This window comes from Carlito syrichta, unplaced genomic scaffold (assembly GCF_000164805.1).
Source record: "Carlito syrichta isolate Samal-C Ts95f unplaced genomic scaffold, Tarsius_syrichta-2.0.1 Scaffold142856, whole genome shotgun sequence".
In the NCBI taxonomy this organism is placed as follows: domain Eukaryota; kingdom Metazoa; phylum Chordata; class Mammalia; order Primates; family Tarsiidae; genus Carlito; species Carlito syrichta.
The window spans coordinates 266,069-277,175 of NW_007086952.1; the positions used below are offsets into that span (position 1 = coordinate 266,069).

General features: G+C 41.9%; 1 long non-coding RNA gene across 1 annotated transcript in view; it reads left to right on the forward strand.

Moving 5' to 3' along the window:
• The first annotated feature begins 8,925 nt into the window (after window positions 1-8,925).
• The window catches only part of LOC110594807, a 28,210-nt gene continuing 26,028 nt past the window's right edge, over window positions 8,926-11,107 (forward strand). Inside the window, exon 1 of the long non-coding RNA XR_002481470.1 lies at window positions 8,926-8,985. This is a non-coding gene — a long non-coding RNA (uncharacterized LOC110594807). The remainder of the gene's footprint in view (window positions 8,986-11,107) is intronic.

Below are 11,107 nucleotides of genomic sequence, written 5' to 3' on the forward strand. Positions count from 1 at the left end.
AGGATTGCCGGAGCCCAGCAGGTCGAGGCTGCGGTGGCCGGGAGCAGTCACTGCACTCCAGTCTGGGCGACAGAGACTCCATCTCAAAAAAAAAAAAGAAAAAGAAAATACTAACAGAAATCATTTGTATTATTTCAAGTGGATTGATCAAATGCCTTATCTGAGCAATATTTTTGTTAACCTGAACTTATTACTTCATATTCAAAATGCCATAGTTTAGTGTTTAGTTCATGTCTTTTGTCAAGCCATCACAATTATTAATACTTGTCTTCTGGTTTGTTGTAGCAGTAAGTCAGACTGTAACCAAGAATCCTGCTTTGAAACATTTTTTAAATCACCCACTCTTTTTTTTTTTTTTAATTTTTTTCTCTCTTTCCTCATTCTTTCTTCCCCATCCTCTGTAATGCATGCTTATCTGATCATATGTTTGCTGATAAATTCCAGAAGCTAATCTTAAAAACAGATCAGACCCTAACTGTGGGACCCTCTGAATTGGGGCGATTCTGGAGATGGTTAATCCACAACCTGACTGCCGCAGAGATGACACCAACCAGGCCCCTGGGAGGACCACCACCCAAGATAAGTCCTCAGAACAAGATGCACAGACCTGCACCCTGAGCCAAGCCTGCATGTTTCGTTTCCCTTTCAAAACTCTTCTAACCAGTCTGAAAATTCATGGTGGTGTTTTTTGTGACTTTAGTCCACCATCTCTTCAGGTTGCCGGCTCTTGAATAAAACCTGTTTTTACTTCCTCCAACTCTCATCTCTCAAGTTTGGCTTTTGGGTGAAAAGAGGCTGGACTTAGGTCCACATACAAGACAACATTTGCCACAGTAATGTCTGTCAAAGTGGCTGACATAAAAACTCCAGCACCAAATTCATCTGAAGGGCACTCTCTACAAAGGGGGCTAATTTTGCCATTCTCATCTACCTTATTTTAGAACAGCTTATCCTTTTTTCATAAGCTCATTCTTCTTGGGAGTGTGGCAAGATTTCTGCCTTTTCGTAGCGCCACCAGGAAACTGCAACACAAGATGAAGAGTGGACTCCTTTTGAATGTTGTAGTCAAAGCACATTCGTCTTCCAGTTGCTTGCCATCAAAGATCAGTCTTTGCTGATCAGAAGGAATTTCTTTTTTATTCCGGAAGGCCTTTCCATTTTCTATTTTATTGGTGAGTTCAATCTCGAGTGATGGTCTTCCCCGTAAAGACTTTGCAAAAATCTGAATCTTGGTAGCAGTATGATGGATCAAAAAGCCATGATTTTTCATGTTAAGGACAAAGTAAGATTTACAAAATCCTTACAAAGAATTTTGAAAGAAAAGCAGATTGTGATGCAAATGCCTTGACTGCCAAGAGTTTGTTATTTCCCAACACATGATAATTTTCTTTCTTCATCAGAGAAAAATATGAATGACGCATTACTGAACATATTCTAAACCACATCCAAATGTTGCAACAGAATAGGAGGAAATAATTCCCAAAGCTGAATGTAACCAATGCAACTGAAAACAACTCCTGCCCTCTCCTAAACTGAGACATTCAACTTTTAAGGTTACTCCGTGCTCTGCTTAAAATCTGACGAATTACTGAATGCTTGTCTTCAATTAGAAACTCTCCATGATAGCCGGGCTCGGTGGCTCAGCCTGTAATCCTGCGCCTTTGGGAGGCTGAGGTGAGTAGATTGCCTGATCCCGTGGGTTCGAGACCCGCCTGGGCAGGCGAGACCTCGTCTCTACAATAAATCAAAAAAAAAAAAATTAACCGGGTGTGGTAGTGCGCGCCTGTAGTTCCTGCTACTTGGAAGGCTGAGGCGGAAGGATTGCCGGAGCCCAGCAGGTCGAGGCTGCGGTGGCCAGGAGCGGCCACTGCACTCCAGTCTGGGCGACAGAGTGAGACTCCAACTCAAAAAAAAAAAAAAAAAAAAAGAAAAGAAAAGAAAAGAAAAGAAGAAGCCGGGCTCGGTGGCTCAGCCTGTAATCCCGCGCCTTTGGGAGGCTGAGGTGAGTGGATTGCCTGAGCCCGAGGGTTCGAGACCCGCCTGGGCAGCGAGACATCATCGCTACAATAAATCAAAAAATCAGCCAGGCATGGTAGCGCATGCCTGTAATTCCAGCTACTCCGAAGGCTGAGGCGGAAGGATTGCTGGAGCCCAGCAGGTCGAGGCTGCAGTGGCCGGGAGTGGCCACTGCACTCCAGTCTGGGCGACAGAGTGAGACTCCAACTCAAAAAAAAAAAAGAAAGAAACTCTCCATGATAATAGATCCTTGTAAGCTCCAACTATTTAGAATTATCTGGTAGCCATCAAACACTGCTTGCTATATCTGACAAACTCATTATAAACTCAGATTTTTAAATTTTACTAGAAATAAAAATTAAGAAATTTTACTAGAAATAAAAATTAAGAAGCCTGACTTACATGTTTTTAAGCACATGTTTTCAGCTTACCAATGTCAAACAGTTATAACTTTTTTATTATTATTAAAAAAAAAAATTTTTTTTTTTTTGAGTTGGAGTCTCACTCTATCACCCAGACTGGAGTGCAGTGGCATGCTCCCAGCCACCACAGCATCAACCTACTGGGCTCTGGTGATCCTTCTGCCACCCTTCCAAGTAGCTGGGACTACAGGCGTGCTACCACGCTCGGCTAATTTTTGATTTATTGTAGAGACAAAGTCTCGCCAAGCCACCAGGGCTGGTCTCGAACCCATGAGCTCAGGCAATCCACTCGCCTTGGCCTCCCAAAGTGCTGGGATTACAAACTGAGCCACCAAGTCTGGCTACTATTAATTTTTAAACTATTACAAGTTTTTTGTTTTCTTAACCATTATGGTAAACTGATTTTTTAATTTCTTAGAATGGCAGACTGCAAATGAACCAAAAGTCTGATTACTTTTATTTGTTTGTTTTTAAGGCTAGTCAAGTGAATCAGTGGGATTGGAAAAGTAACAAATAAATCTATAACTGATTGTGATCAATTAGTTACAAACACCACTGTACTTGGAACAGCCTCAAAAATGTTATTAAGTGTCTCTGGATACAGTTACCAGATTTAGCAAATAAAAATACAGACAGGCCACTTCAGTTTGAATATTAGATAAACAATAAATAATTGTTTAGTGTAAGTATGTTTCAAGTGTTGCATAGGACACATTTATACTAAAGAATTATTCATATTTTATCTATCAACTCTACTCCTGGTGGTTATATATTTTTTTTTTTTTTCTTTTTGAGTTGGAGTCTCACTCTGTCACCCAGACTGGAGTGCAGTGGCACGCTCCTGGCCACCGCAGCCTCGGCCTGCTGGGCTCTGGCGATCCTTCCGCCTCAGCCTTCCAAGTAGCTGGAACAACAGGCACGCGCTACCACGCCCGGCTAATTTTTGATTTATTTTAGAGATGAGGTCTCACCAAGTTACCCAGGTGGGTCTCGAACCCGTGGGCTCAGGCAATCCACTCACCTCAGCCTCCCAAAGCACGGGATTACAGGCCGAGCCACTGAGCCTGGGTTACAACTTTAAGGAACACTTCTCCAGGCTATTTCAGGGACGGAAAAGACTAGAACCAGAAAATCCACTTAGGTAAGTAGCTACCCAGAAATCCTGGGAAGAAATTACAAGGACTTGACATATGTCAATGAAACTGAAAAGAAGATAACTACCACAAGTACTGTTGTGATCGAATAATCAACAAGGCCTGTCATGTAATTGAATGTGGAATAAAAGGAGGCTGTGATGTCAAAGAAGGCTTTTGGAGATCAATAATAGAGACAGGAGCTAAGTGGAAGTTCAGATTTGTTCAGTTAAAGTTCAGTCATTAGAATCAGTTGGTGGGACAGCTGGTAGAAATGCTTATTAAGCATAAGAAATCACAGGGCACTTGCTTAAAAGAAAGGTGGGACCTAGACCTAAACTTGTACATCAACTGCAAGACTATGGTTGCAGAGAATGACAGCACCAAAAAGAGAAGTAAAAGAGATAAGAAAAAGGACATACAAAAAATGCCTCAAGAAATACCTGTTTCAGATTAAGAGACAACCTGGAAAAAGTAGAGCAATGGAAGCCAAAGGAATTTCAAGAAAAAAAGCACTTGGGCAATAGCATCATGTATTCAGACATGTCAAGGAAGATGAGGATGGATGAGCAAACCTAAGGAATGGAAAGCAGATTGCAAGTGGATGAGAAGTGAACAGAAAGTCAACAAGCGGAGGCTACTAGTTAGCATAGACTTTTTTTTTCAAGATACATGGCAATAAAGAGAAAGTAATCAAATGGTAGCTGGGGCAGGGGACAGGGTAGGGGAGAAAGTAGTAAAATTTGTCTATAGGCTGAGCTTGTAGAAAGGGGCAAATTAAAAATGCAAGTAGTCGGGTTCGGTGGCTCAGCCTGTAATCCTGCACCTTTGGGAGGCTGAGGTGAGTGGATTGCCTGATCCCGCGGGTTCGAGACCTCATCTCTACAAAAAAATTTAAAAATCAACCGGGCATGGTAGTGCGCGCCTGTAGTTCCAGTTACTTGGAAGGCTGAGGCGGAAGGATCGCTGGAGCCCAGCAGGTCAAGGCTGTGGTGGCCGGGAGCGGCCACTGCACTCCAGTCTGGGCGACAGAGTGAGACTCCAACTCAAAAAAAAATGCAAGTAGGCTGGGCATGGTGGCTCACGCCTATAATCTCAGCACTTTGGGAGGCTGAGGTGAGAGGATCACCTGAGCCCAGGGATTCAACAGAGCCTGGGCAACTTGGTGAGACCTTGTCTCTACAATAAATAAAAAAATTAGCCAGGCATGGTGGCGCGCACCTGTAGTCCTAGCTACCCGGAAAGTTGAGGTGGAAGGATCACCCAGCGGGTCCAGGCTGCAGTGGCTGAGTATGCCACTGCACTCCAGCCTGGGCAACAACAGACTGAGACTCTGACTTAAACAGCAAAAAAATGTATATAAATACATATACCTACCAAAACAAGACTGGCCATAGGGGAGACAAGGAGACCAAGACAGGACTGCGTGTGGAAGTGTTGCCCTCAGAAAAACAAGGTACCCTCTTACTAAAAATGTGTCGACACTTCAAAATGGAAGAAAGATTCTCAAAGAAAATTAATAGGTGAAACTGCTGAAAATATGAGGTAGAAATTGAGTGTAGCTGTGTGGTTATAGGCAAATGGTTAGGAAGTTAACTAGATATGAATAAAAAGATTGTCTCTGAGGGTCTAGACAAAGTTGGAAGGCATATATTTACACAAAACTATGGAGGATTGTCATTACTTTCTCTAGCAATACTCAGAAGCCTGAAGAAAGAAAGTAAACAGAAGCCACAACTGGTGAACTGATGGACAGATTAGATCAGGATCTTGGAAGATTCTAGAAAGAGCACAGTTTAAATATCTGGAAGGGGATGAGACTGGTTTGTAAAGTGAAGTCAAAAGTTGTTGGGTTTGGCAAGCCTCTCGGGTCCCCTCCTGCTGTGGGAGCTTTTCTATCCTCTCAATAAATCCCGCTTTCTGGAGGAAAAAAAAAAAAAAAGTTATTGGGCTGAAAAAGTTATGGGCTGATGTTGATAGAGAGCAGATTCAAAAGTGGAGGAGTGGGAGTAGCAGAGGATAGGCATTGCAAAAGGTTATAAATGCATTGCAAAAAAGTTACAAGTAAAAGTGTTTTTAAAAATATAACTGTGTGTATATACTTATACATATTTGTAGATACACACACAACGTCAAATCAATAAGTTAAAGATGAAGAGCTGAATCAAAAGGGAAAAGGAGGAGGCAGGGTTCTCGCTCACACCTGTAATCCCAGCACTTTAGGAGACTGAGGGCAAAGGATTGCTTGAGCCCAGGAGTTTGAGACCAGCCTGGGCAACATAGCGAAACCTCATCTCTATAAAATTAAAATTAAAATTAAAAAATTAGCTGGGTGTGGTGGCACGTCCTGTAGTCCCAACTACTCGGAATGCTGAGGTAGAAGGGTCGCCTTGAGTTCAGGAGGTTGAGGCTACGGTGAGCCATGATTGTTATCATGACACTGCACTCCAGCCTGGGTGAAGAGTAAGACCTCAACTCAAAAAAAAAAAAAAAAAAAAAAACAGGCTTGGTGGCTCAGCCTGTAATACTGCACCTTGGGAGGCTGAGGTGAGTGGATTGCCTGAGCCCGCTGGTTCGAGACCCGCCTGGGCAACTTGGCGAGACCTCATCTCTACAATAAATCAAAAATAAGCTGGGCGTGGTAGCGCGTGCCTGTAGTTCCAGCTACTTGGAAGGCTGAGGCGGAAGGATCGCCGGAGCCCAGCAGGTCGAGGCTGAGGTGGCCGGGAGCAGCCACCGCACTCCAGTCTGGGCGACAGAGTGAGACTCCAACTCAAAAAAAAAAAAAAAAAAAAAAGAATGAAGTAGACTTATATATATTAAAATGGAAAGACGCCCGAGATATATATATATATATTTTTTAATCTGACAATACTGAAAATGTATTTAAATGATGCCCTGATTCTGATAAATAAAAAGTGTACACTATACTTTTACAAATTCACATATATTGTCAATAGTATGGGAAGCTATATTGTTAAATGAAAAGCATATGACTGTATATTACACTTATAATTATAAAGAAGCAAAAAATTAAAACAATTTTGTTTTAACATCCATTATTAAATGAATGGTAACTACTATAACGAGCCCCAAAACCTAGTTTTGTTTCAGATTTTAGTTTTCCCTATCCTAGATAGAAAGAGAGATTATCTTTATCTTATCTCAGCTCCTCTACACAGTTTGAGATGGTATGGTTAAGGGCAAGAAAAATGTGGAAACTACAAATATTTTGTAATTGCTATTATTTAGGAAAATAAAAGTCTGAGGACTAGGACCATACCTTGTTTTCCATTCTGTCCCCAGCACCCAGCACAATGATTGACACAGTAAGCATTCAGTAAATATTTATTAAGCATCGCACATTTTTCATGAGAGTTACTTTTTTTTGGAGTCCAAGTCTCACTCTGTTGCATAGGCTGGAGTGCAGTGGCATGCTCATGGCCACCACAGCCCTGACCTGCTGGGTTCAAGTGATCCTGCCTCAACCTTCCAGATACCTGCAACTACAGGCATGCACCACTACACCCAGCTAATTTTTTTGATTTATTGTAGAGACGAGCTCTCATTAAGTTGCCCAGGCTGATCTTGAACCCCTGTGCTCAGGCAATACTCTCACCTCAGCCTCCCAAAGTGCTGGGATTACAGGCATGAGCCACCATGCCTGGCTGAGAGTTACTTTTTGAGATAGAATAATATTTTGAAAATGTACCTACTTGGAAAAAAAGAAATATTGAATAGATAATATGTACATGATACAATATAGATCACACAATCTGTCACCCTGAAGCCCTGGAGAGATTTCCTCCAGAAATAGTCTTTATATTTACATATAAGCATACATCCAGGCCAGGCTCGGTGGCTCAACCTGTAATCCCAGCACTTTGGGAGGCCGAGGTGAGTGGATTGCCTGAGCCCGGGTTCGAGACCTGCCTGGGCAACTTGGCGAGACCTCATCTCCACTATAAATCAAAAATAGCCCGGCGTGGTAGCGCGCACCTGTAGTTTCATCTACTTGGAAGGCTGAGGCCGGAAGGATCACCGGAGCCCAGCAGGTCGAGGCTGCGGTGGCCGGGAGCAGCCATTGCACTCCAGTCTGGGTGACAGAGTGAGACTCCAACTCAAAAAAAAAAAAAAATAAGCATACATCCATACATATAGTTGTCCTATAGAAATGCTTTTAGTGAACCAAATAAAACCTTTGCAGAAATAGTAAATTTTGCATTGGAGGTGTTTATGAACATGTATATTAACTAATGCTAAGTGAAATTTCTTTGACTTTTCTGATTCAAACGTCTCAAATACATTTTTTTTTTTTTTGGAGTTTGGCCATGTTCACGGCCACCGCAGCCTTGACCTGCTGGGCTCAGGCAATCCTTCCATCTCAGCCTTCCAAGTAGCTGCAACTACAGGCATGTGCCACTACGCCCAGCTAATTTTTTTGTTTGATTGATTGTTTGTAGAGATGAGGGCTCATCAAGTTACCTGGGTTGGCCTCGAACCTACGGAATAAGGCAATCCACTCAGCTCGGCCTCCCAAAGTGCTGGGATTATAGGCTGAGCCACCAAGCCTGGCCAGAAGGAAAATAGTTTAAATCTTCACTGATCCTGTTGACAAGTAGTTTTCAAATCTGAGCACACAACACAATCACCTAGAGGAGCTGATTAAAACACAGATGCTGCAGGGTGTGATGGTGGCGCTTGTAGTCCCAGCAGGAGGCAGGAGGATCACTCAAGCCCAGGAGTTTGAGCCCATAAAGCACCATGATTGTGCTTATGAATAGCCACTGCACTCCAACCTGGACAACATAACAAGACCCCATCGCTTAGAAAACACACACACTTTATTTGTGAGAATCTTGTATAAACACACATACAAAAGACAAAACACACACACACACACACACACACACACACACACACACAGATGCTAACACTCCCAAAGTTTTTTATTCATTAAGGCTATTAGGGTTCAAGAATTTGCATTTCTAACAAGTTCCCAGGTAATGTTGCTAATTCAGAAACCCACTGCATAAACCAAAAAGCTGGCTACTGAGCCATCCTCTACCACTCATGTGATCCTACTTAGAAGTTATTGCCTGAGCTACTAACCGTGGCTGCAATAACCCAGGCAGAGTTATGGAAATATTCCTCTACTGATCTAGGCTCCAATTTAATCTAGTGGGATCATTTTCTCACTCACTATGGGAGTGTCTGAAACTTGATCCTGTTTTCGCTGAATTATTCATGAAGCTTCTGATTCAGTGTGGGAGTGGGGAAGGAAGAGCTCACTACCATCTCCTTTTGTAAGAGGGGGTTGATAAAAAAAGGAGAGACTGCCAAGAGATATGCTTGAGTAGGAGGAGACTGCCCTGGCAACTTCTAAACTAGCCTCGGATATCACGCTCTTAAAGGTAAATAACTATCCATGTTGCCTTTCTGGTGGAGTTTTCACCAGGAAAAGTTCCAACAATTCTTCTGAGTTTAATAGCGCCTTCCTATGAGCTTGGGAAATGGTAGGAAAATAACTGAGGAAAGTAAAGAACATTTTAATTTATTTTGTTTAAAAAAATTATTTTGTAGAGATGAGGTCTTGCAATGTTGCCCAGGCTAGTCTCCGACTCCTGGGCTTGAGCAAACCTCCCACCTCGGTCTAAAACTTTTTTTTTGTTGTTAGAACTTTTTCAGAAAAGTGAAACTTTCAACTCTGATTAGTCCTATTAGCCAAGGCATGTCTTTGATTTTAGGGATTATATAAAGAAGTTAAATTATTGTATTTCTTCACCTTCACCCTTCTCTTCTTTTTTCAGACTAAATTTATGGCCAGGAGAGAAAAGTAGGTCTTTTTAGTATTTGAGGTTTATTTGTTTGTTTGTTTGTTTGTTTCAAGAATGGTAGGGCACTGCAAGTGGAAAGAGATTTGGGAAAAGAACACAAAAGGAAAAGGCAATTGATCTTTCTGGAAGTGAAAAAGAACTGATTTTCCTTAAGACCTGCAACTGCTGTTATTCTTATTCTGTTTCTCACTTCAGCAGGACCAACATCTGGTTGAAGCAAGAAACTTCAAAAAATTCTAGGACAGGTCTTCTCTTTGGAAAACAGGTTTTGGATCTAACATTTTTGATAGTCTATTTGTCAAGAAAACTATTTTGCCTAAGAGGTCTCAAAGAAAGGAAATCGAATATCCAAGGCTCCAATAATAGTGACTTTTTTCCCATTGTGAAAATTTTTTACTTAATTTTTATATTTAAAATATGTTATTCTTTTCTTTCTTTCTTTCTTTTTTTTGAGTTAGAGTCTCACTCTGTTGCCCAGACTGGAGTGCAGTGGCCGCTCCCGGCCACTGCAGCCTTGACCTGCTGGGCTCTGGCGATCCTTCCACCTCAGCCTTCCGAGTAGCTGGAACTACAGGCGTGCACTACCATGCCCAGCTAATTTTTGATTTTTTTTTTTTTTTTTTTGAGTTGGAGTTTCATTCTGTAACCCAGACTGGAGTGCAGTGGCACGCTCCCGGCCACCGCAGCCTCCACCTTCTGGGCTCCGGCGATCCTTCCGCCTCAGCCTCCAGGTAGCTAGAACTACAGGCGCGTGCTACCATGCCCGGCTAGTTTTTGATTTATTGTAGAGACGAGGTCTCGCCAAGTTGCCTAGACGGGTCTTGAACCCACGGGCTCAGGCAATCCACTCGCCTCGGCCTCCCAAAGTGCTGGGATTACAGACTGAGCCACCGAGCCCGGCCTTTTCTCTACTTTTATATCTGAGATTTTAAAGCGCTTAAGCTGTTCTACACAACTCAAATTAAAACCACTTGTTTTTCAGAGTCAAATATTCAAGAACTGTTTTCAAAATTGAATGAAACTGTTAAGAATTCAGACAAAAATGTACGTACCAGGGCCCTTTGGGTGATGTCTAAGCAGACATTTCCTACTGAAGTTGTTGCCAAAGTGGTGAGTATGATATTGTGTATGTCTTCTTAACAATATACCAGTAAAAACAAGAGTTATTTTATTTATGTTTATTTGGTCTGTCTTTTAGGTATCCAGTATAATTGATTCATTAGAAATACTATTTAATAAAGGAGAGACTCATTCTGCTGTTGTTGATTTTGAAGCATTAAATGTTATCATAAGGTATGCATTTGAATGCTATGCGCATTGGAAGACTTTCATTAAATTTAGTTCAAGGAGTGTACTTTTGGGATTTAATATGAAATAGACTCTAAAAGAAGAGAATGTTTATTATATTAAAAGACTCAAGGAAAAAAGGTAACAGAAAGAAGGTAGAAGTAGGTATGCATAAGTTATAATGTTTCCTGGGACTGAATTTATTGGTTTTTTTCCTCAAAGAGACAGGGTCTTGCTATGTTGCCTAGGTTGGTTTTGAACTCCTGGCCACAAATGATCCTTCTGCCGTGACCTCACAAAGTGCTAGGATTATAGGCATGAGCTACCACATCCAGCCCTTGGGAAAGACTTGTTTTTTTTTTTGAGTTGGAGTCTCACTCTGTCACCCAGGCTGGAAGCCAGTGGCATGCTA